Source organism: Caretta caretta, chromosome 5 (genome assembly GCF_965140235.1).
Source record: "Caretta caretta isolate rCarCar2 chromosome 5, rCarCar1.hap1, whole genome shotgun sequence".
NCBI classification, from domain to species: domain Eukaryota; kingdom Metazoa; phylum Chordata; order Testudines; family Cheloniidae; genus Caretta; species Caretta caretta.
The window spans coordinates 113,171,349-113,195,367 of NC_134210.1; the positions used below are offsets into that span (position 1 = coordinate 113,171,349).

At 41.5% G+C, this 24,019-nt stretch overlaps 1 long non-coding RNA gene across 1 annotated transcript in view; it reads left to right on the forward strand.

Moving 5' to 3' along the window:
* LOC142072221 (uncharacterized) overlaps positions 1-24,019 on the forward strand; it is a 70,419-nt gene that overhangs the window by 10,595 nt on the left and 35,805 nt on the right. The window lies entirely within an intron of this gene.

Consider the following 24,019-nt stretch of genomic DNA (forward strand, 5'->3'; position numbering starts at 1 on the left):
CCAGGGAGGGATTGTTAGGGAGCTTCCCCCATGCAGACCCTGGCTGACCCCTTACCTCTCCCATTCAGTCAGGCACATCTGCCACTGTCCCCATGTGTTCCTGCACCCCCATGTGTCCTTGCATCCCCTGTCCACATGTGTCCTTCCACCTCCACTCAGACACCCACTCCCCTGTATCCTTATGTGGCCCTTCACCCTTCCCCCTGTCCCTAGGTGTCTCTGTGCCCCCACCCAGCCACTTCCCTGTACCTATGTAGCTCTACATCCTCTCGCCCATCACCATGTGTCCCTGGACCTTCCTCCCCCATGACCCTGTGCCTCCACTCCTATTCAGCCCCTGCCCCAGTCTGTCCTCCCCCACTAGTCCTTATGAGCCCCTTTCTGACCCCCCAGCAGCCCCACGCTGTCTGTCTCCCCATAGCCCCGTCTCCTGATCTGGCCTGCTGCAAAGAAGGCAGGCTTTTTCTCTTCCCTCGATGGCCAGGAGCTGCTGCTGTGGTCTATTGCCACAGCACCCTCTGGTGTGGAAAAAGGCAGAACTGCAGCAACATTTTGGCAGAAGCTTTTTTCTAGGCAAAAATTAAAGATATGCATGGCTCATTAATTATGTGCATGCGCAGTAGTACAGAATTCCCCCAGGATCATCACATCCTACATTTTTTTTCTAGTTTTTGAGGAATGGGGTTGCCTATATGCCCAACCGCTATCCCACATACGTTGCTGCATGGCCTAAAACTACACAGTTGGGCTCTATTCATTTTTTAAAAATTGGATCTGATTTTTTAAAGGGACCAGTGGTAATTGTGGGAGATTTGCATTAATTATTTATTAATAATCCAATTTTTTTGTCTTTAAATGCACTGGATTGAGCAGCTTCATACTTTCGGGAAATGTCTTGATTCCTTTTAAAAGGGCTTATGTAATTGTTTTAATATCAACAGTTATTACATGGCTGACTGCTCCTTTTTGCTCACCTTGATAGATTGAATTTGAACAAGATATGCCTTTTGTTATATGGAGAACTATACATAGAGTTAAAATGCATAATTTTCAGGGATTGTGTATGCATGCATGTGTGTTCTCTTTTCCCCCCTCTGTATTAGTGGATTTGTCTTGCTTTCATTTCTTTAGATGCACTGTGGAAGTGGCCATACAATTGCAGGTGTCTCCCCTAAGATAAGAAACTGAGAAAGAGAGAGGGTGGAAGATCAAAGCAGCACAAAACTTGCAAGCACAGAGAGAAACTTTTCCTCTTTCTCTTCCACAATCCAAAGATTCCTAATACAATAATTCCTATAGGAGGATCTGTGTGACATACACATATCTGTCTATATGAGGATTTTGTCTTCCATATGAGGATGTTAACAGATTAAGCATCACAACACACCCTATGAGATTAGGAAGTATTATCATTGCAGATTGGAAGCTGAAGCACAGAGATATCAAGAATCAGGTTTTGAAATGAGGCCTGAGGTCTGGACACTCAAATATGTGTGCGCAATTACATGTGTAAATGGGGGTTTAGATACCTATATAACTATTTGCATATGCTGTTGAGGTAACTGCACAAGCCAGGACCCCTACCCACTAAAACTTTGGCCCTGTATAACATATCCAAGGTCACACAGTGAAATGGTGGCAGAGCTTGAACTAGACCTCACATCTCCTAAGTCCCTGACCTATGCCTTAAACCAACAAGGCCTGACAATCCAAGCCAGACTTTTCAGATTCCTTAGCTAGCTGAGCTTAGGAAATGGCATTTTGGCTCTACAGACAGACCACTGGAAAGAAGGATGCGAGCCAAAGCTAGCTTATGCTCTCTCTTTAATGAAGAGTGCACTGCTCAGTGATGCAGCCCCCTCCCATCACATACTCACTGGGGATGTGTTGTGATCTTAGTATTTGTATTGGTGGTTTTCTCTGTCGCAGGATTTCTTTTCATGATCCACACTTTACCTTCGTCCAGAAACAACAAGGAGAGAATCTGCTGCAGTGGCTTCTTTATGTACATAAATAACTGACTCTTATCGGCACAAACTATAGTGATGATGCCAGTTCACATCTGACTTCTTTTGTGATACCACTTTATATCATGACATCTCATATAGTAACTCCTTTCAGCTTACTATTGGTGGGCCCAATCCTGCTCCTGTCAAAGCAGTGCGACAGGACCTTCAGAATCAGGACCTTCATAGCATGCCATGTTATCCTGTGCTATATATGGTGTTAGCTTGGAAGACGACTCATGTTGCATTGTAAAATTAAACCAACTGTCCCCACACAAAATCCAAGAGTGGTCAGTACAGAAGCCATGGTAGGGCGGGGAAAAAAGAGTACTAAAAGGGGGTAAGATGAAAGACCATTTCATACAGAAATAAAAATGCTCCCCCCTGAAATTGTGCAGCATTGTAACCATGGGATGAACACCACTACAGAGGTATTTCTGTGTTCTCTGTAACTTCGATCTGAGGGTTTTAAAGAATCCCGTCATCAGGCTCTGGTACCTCAACTTTCTCTCATTGTCCTTTTGACAAAACCATTGAAGGGAAACTGAATAAACATTTATTTAGTGCTGCTTAAGGGACTTTTTCCTGTGAGTCTCAGTACTTCTGGGCTTTAGCACTGCCTTTGACCCAGATAAGATCCCACACATAGCTCTTTCCAAACCAGTGAAGTCTGAGATTTCGTTTTCCTCACAGAGCCAAAAGAAATACCTTTTCCAGCCACAGACCTTTAAAAAAGGAGCAGCTATAAGAATTCATAATGTATTTCTTCTGATAGGTTCTTGAGAGAGACAGATATAATTCACCAGGGCTCCTCTCTAATTGTCTTATAAGAAAACTAAAGTGGAATATAAAGGGTGTTCTAACTATGTAACATTAATGAAGAGTAAATCAGATTTGTCTTAAACAGAAATATTTTATTATATCTCGAACATGTTTTAGCAGAGGAAATACATTTGTTTAATGGACATTTTATTGAAAAAGAAAGGTGCTCTAATTGAAATTATCAAGTAATTTTTAATGATTAACTTTAAGTTTTGCTTTGATACGTGTCAAAGCTACAAACTGCTTTGTCCACAGTAGCATTTTACCACTTGTAGTTACCACATTGTTGAGATTCCCTCCGAGACCTTTTCTACTTGGCTTATCCAGACACCTTGCCCAGTTCTGGGAGAACACGTTATCCAGTTCTCTGGAGTCCAAAACACTCAGTTTGACTCTGAATTTTGTCACTCAGGTTCCTTTATTTTGCATATAGCAAAGCTACACCGAGTGGATCAGACTCAAGCATAGGGGGGTGGGTAAAGGGTGTACCACACATCCAAAGTTACATAGACAACCTCTTTCTTTATCTATACTTACACATTATTTTGCATTTGCTATACATTAAATCACACATTTTTGGCTTGGCTTGGTTACTTTGCAGGAACCAATCCTTGTACAGCATGCTCTGCCCATATGCTGTTCACGTGGAACCTGATTTTACATGCCAAATTTATCTTGTCCGTAGTCCCTAGCATGAGGGTGTTGCTGCTTAATTTAGCTAGCACAGACATCCTGACTCCAGCATACTGTTTATCAAGCTTCTGTTTATAACTTAACCTTCCATTCACCTTCCCAATTATGCTCACTGAGAAACGAGGCATGTTAGTTATGTCAAGACAGGCCTACTCACATTAGCTAACACCTGGTTTAAAAACAACAGAAAACCCTTTTTTCCTGATGAAGACAAGGCTTGTGAGTCCACTGAAGTTAAGGGACTAGATCCTTAACCTATTTAAATTGTCAATGAAGCTATAGCAGTTTACACCAGCTGAGGATCTGGCTACTCACCGTGCATACAGTTAAGAATATGCATAAGTCTTTGCAGGGTTGGGATCTTGGTAAAAAAATTTATGACCGAGGCCTGGTTTTGTTGGCATAACTGTTCGGGATGTGGGTTTGGTTGTTTTTTTTTTTTGCTGACATAACTATGCTGGCAAAAGCCCTAGTATAGTTGCAGTTGCAGGTACACTGGCAAAACTGTCCTTTTGCTGGAATAGTTTATTTGGCTTAGGGAACCGGTATAGTATAAACTATACTGCCAAAAAGCCTTTATTTTTTTGCTGGTATAATTGTGTCTACACTAGGGCTTTTGCTTTTGCAGATATAAAATGTAAACAACTCAGAGAGTAAGTTTCCCAGACCTGAAGAAGAGCTCTGTGTAAACTCAAAAGCTTCTCTCTCACCAACAGAAGTTGGTCCAATAAAAGATATTACTTCCCCCACCTTGTCTCATCAACAAACATAGTTATAGCAGTAAAAGTTTTAAGTGTAAACCAGGCCTTGATGGCTGAACAAACTAAACATATAGTAAATGTAGTCCAACCTATAAAACATTGCATGTACAAAGAGCTCACATAAACCAGAAACAGCAATTTAGTTGAACCATATAATCTTTATATAAAATATTCAGTAATTTTGGCACTTTCAGTACATTTCTATTCCATTGATGTAATTTAGATATGAATTTTTAAAGGACATTGTAAAATCAGGTTAAATTTGACCCAAATTAAGGTTATGTAAAAACAAACTTCTGTAAAACTGAAACCAATATAAATGTTTCCATCAACTACTTTTTTTTCCAGTGGAAACTATTTAATATAAACAAACCTTCCCCTGGGGTGTTGGCAACCCAAAGCAGAGTTTCCACTAGGAGTGAGAATCTGAAAATGAAATTGACTGGAAATTGGCTAGAAACATAAATGCAATTAGAGCCAAGCAAAAAATGCACAAAGTAACCAGCATAGATAGTAAATTCTATTTTGAAAAATTCTTAATGAAATCCTGGCATAGCTGAAGTCTGGGAGTTTTGCTATTGACTTCAGTGAGGCCAGGATTACACCCATAAGCGTTAGTAACTAAATGTTATTTATAGTATAGCTCTTGTCTACACAGAATTTGTGCACCTTAGAAACTAGTTAATTCAGTTAACAATGCTGTGGGGACACTCTTATGCCAGCTTGAATGCCTGAAATCAATGCATTTTAAGGTGTGTTTTTTAAATCTAAATCAGTATAAAGCATTCTTAATCTGAAATTGTCTACTCGAGGGATTTGCTCCAATTTAACTACATTGATTTTGATTTCATTATATTAGTTCACAAACTGTGTGTAGGCAAGGCCATCAATAAGGTAATTAAGAATGTTTATGTTTTTAGCCTGATAGCATCCCTTTAACATGTTTGTGTTTTGTGACTTGTTTAGGTAATTTTTGTGGAGAAAGATGAAGCCTCATAATCTCTTGGATTATATTTTCAATATTTTAAAATTTGCATGAGGAGAAATAGCTGAGATTTTGATCCTTCTTGACCCTGGTCCTTTCTGAAAGATTTTATTTTCCATTTCAGTATCCTGTGGTGGGTTTTGTTTTCTCAACTAAATCTGTCTCAAATCCGTATGTGTAATACCAAAATGACGAGTCACTATAAAGAAACTATTGTGGAAAGGTAATGGCATTGGATAGTCTGCATGTACTGATTTGCCTTTGTGGAAAATCCAGCTGAAACTGTTCAGCTGCTCTGTTGATATTAATTAATTCCTGCAGTGCCTGGGAGCGCTAGTCATGGACCAGGACCCTATTTTGGTTACAGCTAGACAGCTAGATTTTGGAACAGAACAACACATCTGTTGGTCTGCTGACTCCTGAGGCTTCTGTTCCTCTAGCAAAAGTCCAGTAGAAACAGGCAGTTTGTCTAGACTAGAGTTGTTGGTTCTGTTTTAATGCCACTTAATGGACTGCCAGTTGACTGTTAAGTAACTAGAGTTAAAACAGGCCTCCAGCCTAAATATATGTGATTGGAATAACAGAAACTTGGTGGGGCAGTTCACATGACTGGAGCACTGTCATGGATGGGTTAAACTGTTCAGGAAGGACAGGTACGGGAGGAAAGGTGGAGGAGTTGCACTGTATGTAAGGGAGCAGTAGGATTGCTCAGAGCTCCAGTTTGAAACTGGAGAAAAACCTGTTGAGAGACTTTGGGTTAAGTTTAGAGGTGAGAGCAACAAGGGTGATGTCGTGGTGGGCGTGTGCTATAGACCACCAGATCAGAAGGATGAGGTAGACGAGGCTTTCTTCGGACAACTAACTGAAGTCTCCAGATCACAGGCCCTGGTTCTAATGGGGGACTTCAATCACTCTGACATCTGCTGGGAGAGCAACACAGTAGTGCACGGACAATCCAGGAAGTTTTTGGAGAGAACCGACTAGGGGGCGTGCTCCTCTTGACCTGCTGCTTACAAACAGGGAAGAATTGGTAGGGGAAGTAGAAGTAGGTGGTAACCTGGGCAGCAGTGACCATGAGATGGTTGAGTTCAGGATCCTGAAGAAAGGAGATTAGCAAAATATGGACTCTGGACTTCAGAAAAGCAGACTTTGACTCCCTTAGGGAACTGGTGGGCAGGATCCTCTGGGAGGCTAATATGAGGGGGCAAGGAGTCCAGGAGAGCTGACTGTATTTTAAAGAAGCCTTATCGAGGGCGCAGGAACAAACCATCACGAAGTGCAGAAAGAATAGCAAATATGGCAAGCAACCAGCTTGGTTTAACAGTGAAATCTTCGGTGATCTTAAACTCAAAAAGGAAACTTACAAGAAGTGGAAATTTGGACAAATGACTAGGGAGGAGTCTAAAAATACTGCTATAGCATGCAGGTTACAGGAAGGCCAAGGCACGACTGGAATTGCAGCTAGCAAGGGATGTGAAGGGTAACAAGAAGGGTTTCTACAGGTATGATAGCAACAAGAAGAAGGTCAGAGAAAGTGTGGGATCCTTAATGAATGGGGGAGGCAACCCAGTAACAGATGATGTGGAAAAAGCTGAAGTACTCAATCCTTTTTTTGCCTTGGTCTTCACAGAGAAGGTCAGTTCCCAGACTGCTGGGCAACACAGCATGGGGAGGAGGTGAGCAGCCCTCAGTGGTGAAAGAACAGGTTAAGGACTATTTAGAAAAGCTGGATATGCACAAGTCCATGAGTCCAGATCTAATGCATCCAAGGGTGCTGAGGGAGTTGGCTGATGTCATAGAGGGTAAATCGCAGTGTCATAGAATACCAGGGTTGGAAGGGACCTCAGGAGGTCATCTAGTCCAACCCCCTGCTCAAAGCAGGACCAAGCCCCAATTTTTGCTCCAGATCCCTAAATGGCCCCCTCAAGGATTGAACTCACAACCCTGGGTTTAACAGGGCAATGCTCAAACCACTGAGCTATCCCTCCCCCTCTGCCACATAACATCTGGTTATTAAAACTTAGTCCAGGTTAAGGTCAGAGATATTCAAACTTGATAGTAGTAGCGTAATCAAATCAGATTCAAGTTGAAGACCTAATCTAGCGCTTTGGGTTTTTTTTGTTTTTTTTTTAGATAGGAAGAACTGATCTCTAAAGAAGTCAGTCTCCACTGAGTCTGACCTTGGTCCTATCATCCTGAGGATGGTGCCCGTGTCCTCTGTAATGCAGTGAACAGCTAAGGGGGGCTATTAGAGTTGGCAACTTCAATTAGAGCCTATCTACACTGCATACACTTGCCCATGGGATGCGACTTAACTTTAACATTTGTAAAGACAGTATTTTTCCCATTTATATTTGCTTTTATTTTAAAACTAGGCTTTAGTTGTAAGTCTTTACACACAAGTTGACTTATTCAGTGTATGAAGTAACTGAATTAACATCTTGGGGCAATGCTTTGTAAACTAGACCAAGATTTGATTTTTAGTCCCAGACGGATGGGCAACATGCATTGACACACTCAGTGACTCCTTCCAGCAAGTTAAGGGGCAAGATTACTGGCTCTAAAGGAACTATTATCTAGGCTGCTGGAACCAACATGCAGAACCTTCAGAATGCTGCATTTATAGAAGTATTATAGCCTCTTGGTTGGAAGAACAGGAAGAGTTTTAGGCATGTAATATAGCTATATAGAAGATGCAGAACAATAATCAATGCTTTTATTAGGCTTTAAGCTTTACAGTCTAGCAAAGCTTTCTTCAAAAGTATAGGCATATGTACTTTAGTGGACAGTTAATCTGATACACAATCCACAAAGAAACTCTCAGAATTAATCAGTTCATTCATAATCCATTTCAGCACAATAAACAAGTATTTGCATGGAGAGGTGACACATGTAACTTACTGTTCAGTCATAATTGAATAAAGGGGTGTAGACCCACAATAGAAAGTATTTAAGTAAATCGCAATACAGTACTTCAAGTAAAAAAGGTGCTCCTGATACTTAAGCGGAGTTCCCTATATCACCACTTGAACAATTTTACTGCAACATGTGATTGCAGAGCCATTGGCCATTATCTTTGAAAATTCGTGGTGATTGGGGGAGGTCCCAGATGATTGGAAAAAGGCTAATGTAGTGCCGATCTTTAAAAAAGGGAAGAAGCAGAACCCGGGGATATCTTGGAGCAGGTCCTCAAGGAATCCATTTTGAAGCACTGGGAAGAGAGAAAGGTGATCAGGAACAGTCAACATGGATTCATCAAGGGCAAGTCATGCCTGACCAACCTGATTGCCTTCTATGATGAGATAACGGGCTCTGTGGATATGGGGAAAGCGGTGGATGTGATATATCTTGACTTTAGCAAAGCTTTTGATAACGGTCTCCTGCAGTATTCTTGCCAGCAAGTTAAAAAAGTATGGATTGGATGAATGGACTATAAGGTGGATAGAAAGCTGGCTAGATTGTCGAGCTCAACAGGTAGTGATCAATGGCTTGATGTCTAGTTGGCAGCCAGTATCAAGCAGAGTGCCCCAGGGGTCAGTCCAGGGGCCAGTTTTGTTCAACATCTTTATTAATGATCTGGATGATGGGATTAATTGCACCCTCAGCAAGTTTGCAGATGACACTAAGATGGAGGGAGAGGTAGATACTCTGGAGGGTAGGGATAGGGTCCAGAGTGACCTAGACAAATTGGAGGATTGGGCCAAAAGAAATCTGATGAGGTTCAACAAGGACAAGTGCAGAGTCCTGCACTTAGGAAGGAAGAATCCCATGCACCACTACAGGCTGGGGACCGACTGGCTAAGCAGCAGTTCTGCAGAAAAGGACCTGGGGATTACAGTGGACGAGAAGCTGGATATGAGTCAGTAGTGTGCCCTTGTTGCCAAGAAGGCCAATGGCATATTGGGCTGTATTAGTAGGAGCATTGCCAGCAGATGGAGGGAAGTGATCGTTCCCCTCTATTCGGCATTGGTGAGGCCACATCTGGAGTGCTGTGTCCAGTTTTAGTCCCCCCACTACAGAAGGGATGTGGACAAATTGGAGAGAGTCCAGTGGAGGGCAACGAAAATGATTAGGGGACTGGGGCACATGACTTATGAGGAGAGGCTGAGGGAACTGGGGTTATATAGTCTGCAGAAGAGAGGAGCGAGGGGAGATTTGATAGCAGCCTTCAACTACCTGAAGGGGGGTTCCAAAAAGGATGGACCTCAGCTGTTCTCAGTGGTGGCAGATGACAAAACAAGAAGCAATGGTCTCAAGTTGCAGTGGGGGAGTTCTAGGTTGGATATTACTATTTCACTAAGAGAGTGGTGAAGCACTGGAATGGGTTACCTAGGGAGGTGGTGGAACCTCCATCCTTAGAGGTTTTTAAGACCCTGCTTGACAAAGCCTTGGCTGGGATGATTTAGTTGGTGTTGGTCCTGCTTTGAGCAGGGGATTGGACTAGGTGATCTCCTGAGATCTCTTCCAGCCCTAATATTCTATGATTCTATACCCACATGAGGAAATCATAGCGTTGACAAGGACCAGCTCACATGTCTCTGAGCACTGTTGTCATAAGGCTGCAATAGGTGCTAAGTAGTGTTTAAAGGTGAACACATTTGCTAACCAGGCCTACTTTTTCCAGGGTAGTTGAGGTCTCATTGGCTCTGTGGCTGGTTTACTATGGGTACGACACACACTAGCTCCACTCAAGCAAACGTGCTAAAAATAGCAATGTGGACATTGTAGCACAGGTGCCAGCACTGGCTAGCCACCCAAGTCCAAGCTCACCAACCCCCCGGGGGGCTAGTCTGTGTTGCTGCTATTTTTAGCATATTTGCTTGAGTAGAGCTAGTGTGTGTCTGTCTACCTGGGCTAGGAGGCATATTCCCAGCTGCAGTCTTGACATGTTGTATGTGTCCTTGGGAAAGTCACTGTTGCCCATATTTTCCCAGTGCACCCAGTTTAGGCATGCAACTCCCTCAATGCATGCAAGTCAGGGTTTGCGTGCCTCTAACTAGGTGTTTACATGCAACCCTGTACATGGTAACAGAGATAGAGAAGTTTCAGAGTAGCAGCCATGTTAGTCTGTATTCACAAAAAGAAAAGAAGGACTTGAGGCACCTTAGAGACTAACAAATTTATTTGAGCATAAGCTTTTGAGAGCTACAGCTCACTTGAAAGCACTATAACCAGCCTGCCTCCTGCATTTATAAGGAGCTGAGCAGGCTGGTGTAGTTGTCTCCTAGCTTAGGGATTTTGCCATCTCCTTGTTTTCGGTAATTAGATCTCTTGCATGTGTCCATGAATGCACCTACTGCTAAGCATTTAGTTATTGACTTGATTCCAAAAAAGAGCGCCCCTGCAGCAGCTTTGCTGGTGCCATATATTAATCCCAAGACGATAGCAGTTTGTGTGCAGTAAAGAGGTGACCTGCTGTAACCGCCAGGCCCTCTTTCTTGGCATCCTGAGATAGTCAAGCCTATCATAGAACTAATCTTGCCATGGATCTCCTTATGGGCAGTTTGTGTCCTATGGGGAAAGCTGGGTGTTGCTGGATTTTCCTTTTTTTGCTTCCAAGAAAAATCTGTTCACAGAGACCTTGTGTCAAGCTCTGTGTCACTAGCTTAGCTCAAGCTAAACCATGACAGATGTCAAAGCAGCCTTATGCTAATAAGATTTTTTTCCCCCCGGTGAGAGAGTTAGTTTGCCAGGGCCGACTTTCAGGTAGAGCAATGTGTGCTTTTGAGCAGTGTCACCTTTATTCTGGCACCTAAACTTCAGTGGAAACCAGAAGGAAACTGAGAATCTCTGATTTATACCAATTAAGCAAACTTTGGTCCCAGGATCACCGGTGGTCCAAAAAGAGCTGGCTCTCCTCCTCGTTTCCAGATGCCTAACTTGCATTAAAGGCAGCTAAAAATATATATCCCAGATTCGCAGCTGGGATAAATTGGCCTTAATCCATTGATTTGAATAGAGCTATGCCAAAGTACACCATCTGAGGCTCTGGCTCTTGTTATATACTTTCCTAATGTTGCTTTTCTGTGTAAGCAATTGCTCCAGTTGCCACAAGGATGTTACATGATTGCAAATGAGGACAGTAGAAAGAAAAGCAGTTTGTGCAATCAGGGTGGATTGATGTAAATCAAAGCAATTTTAAATTACCAATTTTAATCATGATTTAAATCATAAAGCAGGAAACATTGATTTAAATAGATTTTAATAGTGTTTTGCATTTGCACTTTAAGAAAATAACTAGGGCTGTCGATTAATCAGTTAATTCACGCGATTAATTTAAAAAATTAATCATGATTAATCATATTTTTAATCACACTGTTAAACAATAGAATACCAATTGATATTTATTAAATATTTTGGATGTTTTTCTACATTTTCAAATATAATGATTTTAATTACAACACAGCATACAAAGTGCTCACTTTATATTATTTTTTTATTACAAATATTAGCATTGTAAAAATGATAAAAGAAACAGTATTTTTCAATTCACCTCATACAAGTACTGTATGATGTACATACTCTTTTTATTGTGAAAGTGCAACTTTACAAATGTAGGGTTTTTATTTGTGACATAACTGCACTCAAAAAACAAAACCATGAAAAACTGTAGAGCCTACAAGTCCACTCAGTCCTACTTCTTGTTCAGCCAATCGCTAAGACAAACAAGTTTGTTTACATTTATGGGAGATAATGCTGCCCACTTCTTATTTACAATGTCACCAAAAAGTGAGAACAGGTGTTCGCATGGGACTTTTGTAGCAAGCACTGCAAGGTATTTAGGTACCAGATATGCTAAACATTCATGTGCCCCTTCATGCTTCAGTCACCATTCCAGAGAACATGCTTCCATACTAATGTCACCCATTAAAAAAAGAATGCATTAATTAAATTTGTGACTGAACTTCTTGGGAGAGAGTTGTATGTCTCTGGCTCTATTTTACCCGCATTCTGCCATATAGTTCATGTTATAAGAGTCTCAGATGATAACTCAGCACACGTTGTTCGTTTTAAGAACACTTTTGCTGCAGATTTGACAAAACGCAAAGAAGGTACCAATGTGAGATTTCTAAAGATAGCTACAGCACTCAATGCAAAGTTTAAGAATCTGAAGTGCCTTCCAAAATCTGAGAGGGATGAGATGTGGAGCTTACTTTCAGAAGTCTTAAAAGAGCTACACACCAATGTGGAAACTACAGAACCCGAACCACCAAAAAGAGAAAATCAAGCTTCTGCTGGTGGTATCTGACTCAAATGATGAAAATGAACATGTGACGATCCGCAGTGCTTTGGCTTGTTATCGAGCAGAGCCCGTCATCAGCATGGGCGCATATGCCATGCGAACATCTGTTCTTACTTTCAGGTGATATTGTGAACAAGAAGCGGGCAGCATTCTCTCCTGCAAATGTAAACAAACTTGTTTGTCTTAGCGATTGGCTGAACAAGAAATAGGACTGAGTAATTCTAAAGTTTTACGTTGTTTTCTTTTTGAATGCAGTTTTTCTCATACATAATTCTACATTTGGAAGTTCAACTTTCATGATAAAGAGATTGAACTACAGTACTTGTATTAGGTGAATAGAAAAATGCTATTTATTTTTTTTACAGTGCAAATATTTGTAATCAAAAATAAATATAAAGTGAGCACTGTACACTTTTTATTCTGTTATAATTGAAATCAGTATATTTGAAAATGTAGAAAACATCCATAAATATTTAAATAAATGGTACTCTATTATTATTTAACAGTGCGATTAATCGTGATAATTTTTTTTAATTGCTTGAGCGCCCTAAAAATAACTAAAGAAAGGTTGATTCTCATTGCTTGGTAACCATTAAAACATGTTGATTTGTAACTAAATATAGCCTTTACACTAAAATGTGTGTAAATATAGCAGCACCAAATTAAGAAATTATATAGCTTAATTTAGGTTTATTCAGATGGATACATTTTGATATTCTTGTTAGCCAATGGTGAATGATTTACTAGATCAATTTTTTCTTGTAATTTGTGTCGAGCTCTATTTGGATGAAAATTAAAATTCAATAAAAATACAAACAGCATTATTGTTTATTTTAAAAAAACCTAATAGTAAATGTGCTTGATACTATCTTTTTTGTGTGTGAGAGACCATTCGTGTTGCCAGTGCTCCCTAACTTATTGAGTAAAGTGATTTTTTGATCCTGGCTGTAGGATCTCTCACCTCTACATCTGCCTGTTCCCCAGGCACCAATCAGTTTCCCACACCCCATATTCAGCTCTGCTCCTCCTTCATCCCCCTCACCCAGGCCGGAGGGGCTGCAGCAGGCTCCCCTCTCCCTCTTCCAGACTGTCTTGTGAAAAATGAGTTAGCAGCTCCAAGCTGGGAGTTGCAACACCTAGATGCTATTTCTGGCTCTGCCATTGACTCACTTTGTGACCTTGGACACATCTATTGGTTTCACTGTACCTCAATTTAGGCATCTGTAAGTCAATTTCAATATTGTTTCCCTATCTAACAGGGATATTGTGAGACTTGATTGGTTGGTTGTGTCACAGAACCACAAAGCATTATTATGTGTTATTTGATATTTTGTTGACTTTAAAGTCTAGTTTAGAATTATTGCCCTCAGCTTCTTGAAACCTAAATTTATTTCAAGTGAAATTACCTTTTTTATATAATGTGTGTGTATTGCAGTTAACTTTCAGCCTTATGGGCAACTAGTTATTGGAACATAAGAGTCTCACACTCAATATTTTTGGCTTTGAAACTTTATAAATATAAATAAGTTGTTATGAAGTATTAATACACCTTCTCCAAGCTCAGGAAAAACAGACGCAATGGGTAAATTACGAGGAACCTGCCAGCATTTGTGCTCCTACACTTTGAAAAATGGGAGAATATATTAAAAAGAAAAACAACTCTCAGTTGTTGTTTTTTTTAAATCAGAGACACAATTACCTTACAGAAAAAGAAAAGCTCAGTCACCACATAAATAACAAAATTTATTCATTGCGGGTGGGATTTTCCACTTATGTCATTGTTACACTGATGTACCATCATTGATTTTAACAGATGAATGCAATAGCTCCCATACCATTTTTTAAAAGGATTGTCTAAAGCATTTTAAAAATAGTTTATAAGTAACATACTTGACATTTACACAATACATGATGATATGATGTGGGGGTAAGAGTTTTTTATTGGTGCTCATTTCTATAATCTGCACCCACCTCATTATTGCAATGGCATCATTAATCATAATTAATGCAACTTTCTCAAACTCATGACAATAAATCTTTTAAATCAAACCTGCTAATCAAATATTCTTTTTTCTCTATCCAGCAAAGTGCTAAGCATCCCTGTCTTCTATAGATTGCAAAATAATGATTCTTCAGTCATTACATTATATTTTATTTACATTCCCCAGTTACAGCCATATGGTAATTCTCCATTTCCCTTGTTACAGTTCCAGTCCCATTCTGGAAATCATATAGATCATATTATGCAACATACTATTTTTCGTAAAACATTTACTTCTCAATTAGATTTATAGTTTCCCAAATTTTACAACCACATGAAATGATGTGTATCTGGAGTGATTTTGTTCATCTCAGTGGAGTTACTCTGTATTTACACCAGTGTAGCTAAGAGCAGGATTTGGCCCATCATCATTAAACACTGCAGAAATATGTAGGTAACAAAAATAGCATGTCACCATTCGCCATTTTGGATATCACTCTGATGGGTCTTGGGTAAAGCACTGTGGCCTGTTCATTTTTTTGGTCGTTACTATTAGCTAATAACTGAATTACAGGATGTTGTTTTGTCTTGACAGTTTTGAGACATGTATAACCTTCCTCCATAGCCACTCGTTCAGGATGGACTGTTGGATTAATATGCAAAAACAATAGGGTAGATCCTCCACTGGTATAAATCTATTGGTATAAATCAGTGTAAATCTATTTAAATCTTTCTACTTTCAACCTTCTCTGGCATTATTTTTTACCTGCTAATGATAGCAATTGTGATTTACACAGCAAACGGAGGGAGTATGGTAATATGGGTGCTTTATACACAGATATACAGACATGCCTTGCTTTGAAGCAGGGCCGGCTCTAGTTTTTTTGCCACCCCAAGCTCCAAGAGCGCAACTGCTCAAGCAAAAATTTAAAAAAAAATAGGATGGCTGGAATGCTACCCCTGGAATTGTGCCGCCCCAAGCATGTGCTTGCTTTGCTGGTGCCTACAGCCGGTCCTGCTTTGAAGAGCTAACAGTCTAAAGAGGATGAAATCTATCCCTGCTGAGAGATCCAACATAGGGTCTATGCACCACTTAAGTCTCACTTTTACCATACAAGTGGAATTTAGGTGCAGCATAGGCTGTGTGCTGGCTCTTTGCAGAGGAGCAAATGTCGCCTATGATGCCCAACATAATTGTTCTCCAATTCCTTTTTTCAGAGGTACTCCAAAGCCTGAGAGCATGTGCAACGGATAATACAAAACCACAGAAGATTTAATTGTTGAATTCTGTTGCATGGACATTCATGCTTCTATGCAAAACAAAAACAAACAGTTTCACTTATTTAAAGAGAACATTCCAAAGGCCCACAGATTGTTAGTAAGACGTGTACTGATTAATCATTTTTCTGTGTCTGTGGGTATGTGGGGTGGGGTGGGGGAAGTGGGAGTAGTAGTTTCTTATGTAGGATCTCACATCTTTCTCTTCCACGCAATATAATGTTGTTCCAGAGACATGAAATCTTGCTGTGGGCAATTTTGAAAAGTTGAATGCTGCTGAGGTTTCAGGTCGATGCATTTGAATGCTGGCAAAATCTAAGCCCAACTGATTCCCCTCTGAGCAATTTCTACCTTGAATTTCAGACAAGGCCAGGCACACTTTAATGCATGTTGAGACGACACCCCGACTCCACCTATTAAAGGTTCATTTGGCTTGAGAACATGTTCATTCTTTTCCAGATGATTACAAATGGCAAGAAGGCTGAGTGCTTGCATAAAGATATACAGTGTGAGCTTAATGAGCTACCTGATAGGCATGACAAAATGAAAGCAATCCAGATTCCCACTTACATTTTATCACAGGCCTTTAGAGCAACTAGCACGTGAAGCAAGACAAACCAAACTGCTTTGTACTGGTAATATTTAACAACTGCTTTACAGTGACATGGTGTGCCCCTAAGAGCATCCCTATGCCAGAAGGCAAGGGACTTCCTGATATTTAGCAGTGAATTTTAGCTGGCCTGACCAACTCAGTGTTCCCCAACTCACTATTGTTCATGATCGGTATCTAAAAGGTATCATGTCCTATATCATTGGAAAATGAGTCACCAATATTCATACGTGGTGTATGTATGGTCAACCCACAAAGGATTACACAGATATGCTGGCATTATCAGTAAAATGTGTTGAAACCAGGCATATCAGGGGAGTTAATAAACGGGTTTTTTTCCTGACAAAGGAACATAGTTCTACCTGCATGAATGTGTCTCCCATGTACATTGAGTAAAGTGTGATCAAAGACAAAGAAAAGCATATTTGCATGCCAGGCAAACAAAGCCATCAGCAGAGCACATGGGAAAAAAGTGATCACTTGACAATCTCAACAGGGGATGGAGACTGCATACCCAGGAAGGCTTTCTGCCTCTTGAAGTAGAGCCTGTGAACTTAGAGAATATACATTTGAAAGGTAGACTAGACTATAGAGAGAGGGCAGAGAACCCCTAAGTTATCCTTTACCTGAAGAGACAAGGAAAACCAGTGCCTTAGATTTTGTGGAGATCCTGTCTAAGAGCTACTCAGCCATTGCTGGAAAAGGAAGGAAAAGAGCCATTGCTGAGGAAACTGCCTTGAACAAGGACTGTAGCTTGTTAAATTAGGTCTTAGTCATTAGAAAGCATATTTTAAATTTTGTTTGTAACACTTTCTACCTTTATCCCTTAAATTTGAACTCACTTAATACCCATCTTTTTGATTAAATAAATGTGTTTTACTTGTTATCTAGCCCAACCCAGTGATTTGAGGGAATTGAAGTGAATATTAACTCCTATCAAGATAACAAGCTGTCTCTTGAAAGAAGCAGCACACTTAGTATGTTCTGTGAATGTGGGCTGTGCATTGCAGAAAGATATCTCTGAAGAACTCCGACGCTGGAATTCACTGATTGTTTCCTGCTAGGTGAAGTTTGGGCTGGGAGAGCCCTGAGGAGTTTACTGGCAAGACAGGCAAGTTGATATGTCAGGGAGTTGTCATACAGCTTAGCTGCAATAAAGCTTCTGTTTACTGTGACTGAGCTGGGGAGCATGGTGCTTCACAGCTCGGGGTATCCCCAGCAGCTTGCCACACACAGGACTCAATATGCACCCACCTTCTTCTGAAATTAAGGATAACCTGAAGCTTGTCAGATCACTTTAATAGTCTCGTTATCCGTTTAAATCATCAGCAGGGGTGTCAGTCAATTCTCAGTACACAGGAGCAGCTCAACCAATTCAAACAAACCAGTCCCTCAGGACTTTTGCATTTCATTTAATTTAACCAGGAGCTTGCAGGCCAAATGACTTTCATGGTTGTTTCATGTACCTTGTGCTGGGTCATAACTTGGGAGGACTATGGTTCTAAAAACATAAAGTGGTTCTGTTTCCCACACCTGCTGCATCGTTATCAATTGGCTGGGTATTTTTCTTTCTGCTTTCCATGTTGCTTTCCACATTATATACACTATATTATATGATGCCTGCATTCTTGGTCAGTCTATCTCTATCCTGCTTCCTGAGTTCCTTTAGCTTGAACATTTGTAAGTGTGCTGCACTAGTGACAAGCCATTGTTTAGACCTTTTTCCTGGACAGTTCGGCTGCCTTTCTGTTTGGAGGCATTGCTCCAGGGTCAGATCGGTTTCTCTCAATGCTCTCTTCTGTAACACAGAATCACATGTGCCACAAGTGATTCCATCTCTTAATCAAGCATCTTTTATGTTGCCAAAATTATATGTGGATGCTAGAGTTCTCAGTTCTGTAAGTATCTATTCCCTCTTCTGTTTCTTGGTTTCAGGTAAAAAAACAGTGTCTTTCTACGTCTCATTCTGTCTAGGATCACTATTCACCACTTTTATCAGCTGTTCCAGTGTTTCAGTCATTTTGCCTGGTAACAAGCTTTACTCACTTCTCATCCTTTCCCTCAATAAAACAGTAAAAAAGCTTTCCTGCCTTTCCCCCGCCCCCACTCTTTATCCCCCATGATCAGCTCTGTATACAGACTCAGCTTCGTGCTTGTGCAAGATTATTTTTTTTAATCTGGAAATCCAGCTTTTCCAGTGGCCTGAGTCCCTCTATGCTGTCCATCTGCTCTGTTTCTAGGTGCTGTTTTGTTTTCCTGTTAATCACACTTTCTTCCTTGCTGGGGTTCTCACTAGACGTACTGCTGCCATTGTGTTTCAAATACCATGTTGTTACCCAGCACATGACAGGACTTCATGTTTCTAAAAGTTAAACCAGCTCTTTATTATGAGAACAATTTACAGAGACCTTGCAACAAGGGCTTGCATTCCAGCCATATGCAAACAGATTGCCTTCCTGGTGCCGTCTCTAAATTTTTCCCTCCTGCAACCTGTGCTCCTCGTTCCAAGTTCCATTCAGGTTGCTACAATGCTGAAGGTTGAAGAAATTCTTCAGCCACTGGGGAGAGCAAGGGGTTGGGAGTCAGGACTCCTGGGTTCTATTTCCAGGCCTAGGAGAATGTGTATAGCATTAGGAGTGAAAAGCACCAGGCCTTTATGGATTAAATCCATCCTTGTGCAGAGAGCCATTAGCAGGTCTATGCACCATTTAAACCCTTCAAACACAGCATATGTGGTGTAAATGTCTTGTGCTGGCCTTATGCACAGAGGTGAATTTCATCCTGTGGGTCTAGTGGGATTGGGGCAGGCAGCTGTAGAGTTCAAATGGAATTAATTATGCCATTATCAAAATCATTCTCGATTTATGTGTATTTTCCAGTATTCAGGATTGGATTCTTCAGGCAGCCACGTTGCACTATCTAGTTGACACAAAATGAATTTCAGCCAGCTAAGTTGCCCACAGGAGAATTCCTCCTGTGCAGGGGGAATTTCCATTGCTGTAAAGCTAGCACTGCAGAGGTGATGTAGTTGCCTCCTATGATTGATGTGCACCCTAACTCAATGTACGGGGAAGAACGGGATGTGCTGGGGGTGGCAGGGAGCATGGTGGTGCTGAGCTCTACTACACTGATCCTCTGCTAGTGTGGACTCCTTATGGAGCTTATGCTACTTGCAGAAATTAGAGTCGGCCACTTGTTGCTCTAACTTCTGCCAGTGCTGGGCATCCAAGGTTCGTGGAGTCATAAGCAATTTCCTGCCTCTGCCATGGTCCATAACATCTGCTCATACAAAGTGGAGAACCAGGGCCTCTGTCTTTGATAGAAACATATGCCTTGATAACGAACAAACATTTTGCATTCTTCCTGACGCTGTGATGCTTGCAGCCTGGCAAGTAATTATTTAGTCAATGTATTATAGTAAGGTATTACAGTCTTCTTTACTCATGCCTAATATGCAAAGTGATTTATAACCTTGTCATCAAGGCAGAAATAAATAAATAAATAAATACAAAATACAGCACAATGCTTTATTTACAGGGGGCTGTTGTGAAGGCTGAAATTATAACTGGGTTAAAAATGAGATAAATTCACGGAGGATAGGTCCATCAATAGCTGATACCCAAGATGATCAGGGATGCAACCCCAAGGTCTGGGTATCCTAAGCTTTGCCATCCTGTATCACCACAGGGCTTTATAATCTATAGATCATGTAATAATTTCATTTAGCAGCAGAATAAAAATCAAATTAGTTGCACTAATTTGACGATTTATAGTAATCTGGATTACTGCAGTTTTCTACAGATTGTATTAGCATGATAATGTTATTTCTGCCACTGGGATTCTGGTGGTATCACTCTTTGTTTTATTAGTTTACATTCATAGAATCATTATGAAAGCTGAGTACTTAAACTCCAAGAGAAATCGGTTTGTAAATATTTTAAGTAATGTGGAGGGTTCATGGCCATAACATCAGATGCATTGCATTTCCTTTCCTGGCTCCTCCCCATTCAAGACAACTTCAACTACTGTATTTTCAAAAGTATTCAGCTCACATACTCTGCTGCCTTCTCCAGACCTGTGTAGTTTGAAAGCCTGTACCTTCCACCAATAGAAGTTGGTCCAATAAATGATATTACCTCACTTACCTTGTCTCCCTTTGTTTAAGGGCTGGATGGACCTTTGATCTGACCCAGTATGGCCGTTCTTATGTAGTGGTACAACCAAGAAAGGTAGAGTTGCTACCTGCTTTTCAGTTCCCTCTAGAATTAGGCAGGGGTGGGTGCGTCGGGGACATGTTTATGTGCACAAGGATATCCCTTGAATCCTTCAGGGATGACACTTTCATGGAGGTACTCTACAATTCTCCATTGATGGTTTCTAATCAGGACTGCCTTATTTCTTTTGCCAGGGTAGGATGCTTTCCCACACCACTCAGTGCTAACTTCAGCAGAAACCATTACAGTACAGGTTTCAGAGTAACAGCCGTGTTAGTCTGTATTCGTAAAAAGAAAAGGAGTACTTGTGGCACCTTAGAGACTAACCAATTTATTTGAGCATAAGCTTTTGTGAGCTACAGCTCACTTCATCGGATGCATACTGTGGAAAATACAGAAGATTTTTGTTTTTATACACACAAATCATGAAAAAATGGGTGTTTATCACTACAAAAGGTTTTCTCTCCCCCCACCCCACTCTCCTGCTGGTAATAGCTTATGTAGCTCACGAAAGCTTATGCTCAAATAAATTGGTTAGTCTCTAAGGTGCCACAAGTCCTCCTTTTCTCATTACAGTACATAGGCTAGCAGCATATGGACCTGGGTGGCTTCAGGACGCCTGCAGCAGCTGTGTCATCTCTGCCTTCTTTACCTTATGGAGCATAGGCACCAACTTCTCCTGGCGCCCGGTGCGTGCCCGCACCTCTCCACCCTGCCCTGCCCCCTCCCGCAAAGTCCATGCCCCAAATCCACCCCCTCCCTGCCGCTATTGGATTCCTTCCCCAAATCCCTGCCCCAGCCCTGCCTCTTCCCCGCCTCCTCCCCTGAGTGCGCCGTATTCCCGCTCCTCCCCCCTCCCTCCCACAGCTTTTTACACTGAGAAACAGCTGTTTCACGGTGGCAAGTGCTGGGAGGAGAAGCGGGGATGGAGTGCTCAAGGGAGGAGGCGGAGGTGAGCTGGGGTGGGGAGCTTGGCTGCCGGTGGGTGCAGAGCACCCACCAATTTTTCCCTATGGGTGCTCCAGCCCCAGAGCACCCATGGAGTCGGTGCCTGTGCTCTGGAGGGAGATCTCAACTAAAATCATCACCACCTGTGGAAAACAGGGCCAATATTCAATGCCATTGCCCTATACTACTAGAATCATGTAACCGAACAATTCCCTCACTTAGGAAAGGGATAGCTAATAAGACAGAAAATATCATAATGCCACTATATGAATCCATGGTACACCCACACCTTGACTATTGTATGCAGTTCTGGTCACCCTCCATCTCAAAAAAGGTGTATTAGAATTGTAAACGGTACAGAGAAGGGCAACAAAAATGATTAGAGGTATGGGAAGGCTGCTAGCTGAGGCGAGATTAAAAAGACTGGGACAAAAGAGATGACTAACGGGGTATATGATAGAAGTATGTAAAATCACGAATGGTGTGGAGAAAGTGAGTAAGGAAATGTTATTTACCCCTTCACATAACACACCCAATTAAATTACGAGGCAGCAGATTTAAAACAAATAAAAGGAAGTACTGCTTCACACAAGGCGCAGTCAACCTGTGGAAAGCATTGCCAGGGGACGTTTTTGAAGGCCAAAATTATAACTGGGTTAAAAAAAATGAGATAAGTTCACAGAGAATAGGTCCATCAATAAATGATCAGGGATGCAACCCCATGATCTAACTATCCTAAGCTTTTAACTGCCAGAAGCTGGGAGTGAACAACAGGGGATGGATCACTTAATAATTGGCCCGTTCTGTTCATTCCTTCTGAAGCATCTGGCACTGGCCACAGTCAGAAAACAGGATACTGGGCTAGATGGACCATTGGTCTGACCCAGTTTGGCAGATCTCATTTTCTTAATACATGATGAATGGGCAAGGGAGACAGTGGTGAGTTGTGCTCATCAGCTGCTGAGCCATTTGCTCATGAATATAGGAGACTTTGCTCCTATGCCACTCCCATTTTCTCTGTAGGGCCCTTAAACCCAGCAGGTGTGTGACTGTGAGAAAAATCACAAAACATAGGGGAGGACTGCTTTGGGGTCCTAAAAGGATGTGAAGCATTTTGGCTTAGATTTTGATTGGCCCTTGCACAGATATGCAAGGACAAAAGGACAAGCATGAAGGTGCACCCATCTCTCTACCCTTGTGTGGCTGTTCACAAGAGCTGCCCCCCCACCCCGAGGATGAAGCTGGTGAAAAGGGTAGTAAGAGTGAGGGTGGGGTTTTTGGGAGAATGTTCTAGGCCAACCTAATGGCTAACTGAGCTGCGTATCCCCTGTGTTCAGGGAGCAGTCCCGACAGGGATTGGGTTCTTGGAAGCACAGGTTTTCTGGTACTCCAGCTGAGCTATGTGGTTCTCCATCTCTCCCTACTCAAGGCTGTGGTGTTAAAGCCACAATCTAGTCCTTCATAGGTTACTCTGACTTTTAGGCCCAGGTGAAAAGAAGGCCCAAGCCTGTTATGTGACATCAGCCTGGACACCCTCCCCTGCTCCCAATACTAATGCACTTTCTAGGATTCCTCAAAATGCCAGGGAGTTCACCAAGTGTCCCGTGGTCTCTGTTCATCCACTGAACTACCCAAGAGCCTGTTGCATTATAGCTCCCAGAAGCTACTTCATCCTTGATGAACTTTATTTCAACTGGTTCTCACTATGGACTGTGCTAGAGATCTAAAGGGCTGGCAGGTGTCCAGAAATCCTACTCCACTGCCTCTCCCAGAGGAAGGCTGCCAGATGTCATCCTGCAAATAAATGAGCACTGTGAATTGCACAAGATAGAATGTTCAAAGTTGCTGCCATCCACTAGCTGGGTGTGGAAGTTTAATAGTCACACAAAGCATTAGAAGTTTGAGGACTATAGAATTTGCAAGTGCATATTAACAATTTGGAAAAAATTCAGCCTAAGGGCACTGAACCTATTAGCTTGCTAGTTCTCTGATCTTCTTTTGTAGAATAGGAGTGCCCAAGTACTTCTGCTCATTGCTCTATACAATAATACAACACCTCCACCTATATACCTATCTGTGCATTTTTCAGGTATAATTTAGGTCTGCACTTACCTGAGGAAGGATGCTCTTGTGGCAAAGACATTGGACTGAGAATCAAGAGACCTCGGTTGACTCCCAACTCCTGCCACAGATATCTTGTGGGATGCTGGTCAGGTCACTTAGGCTCTGATTCAACAAAATGTTTAAGTCTGTGTTAACTCCAAATTAATTAACTTTTCCCACTGACATCAGTGGGACTGGTCATTAGTTGAAAGTGAGGCCCATGCTTAAATACTGTGCTGAATCTCCGTCTTGATCTCTGTGTGCCTCAACTCCTTATATGTAAAATGGGGATAATAATATCTCCTTACTATGACCCTTTGTCTGTATGGTCTACTTAGATTTTAAGCTCTTTGAGGCATGGACTTTGTTTACTCT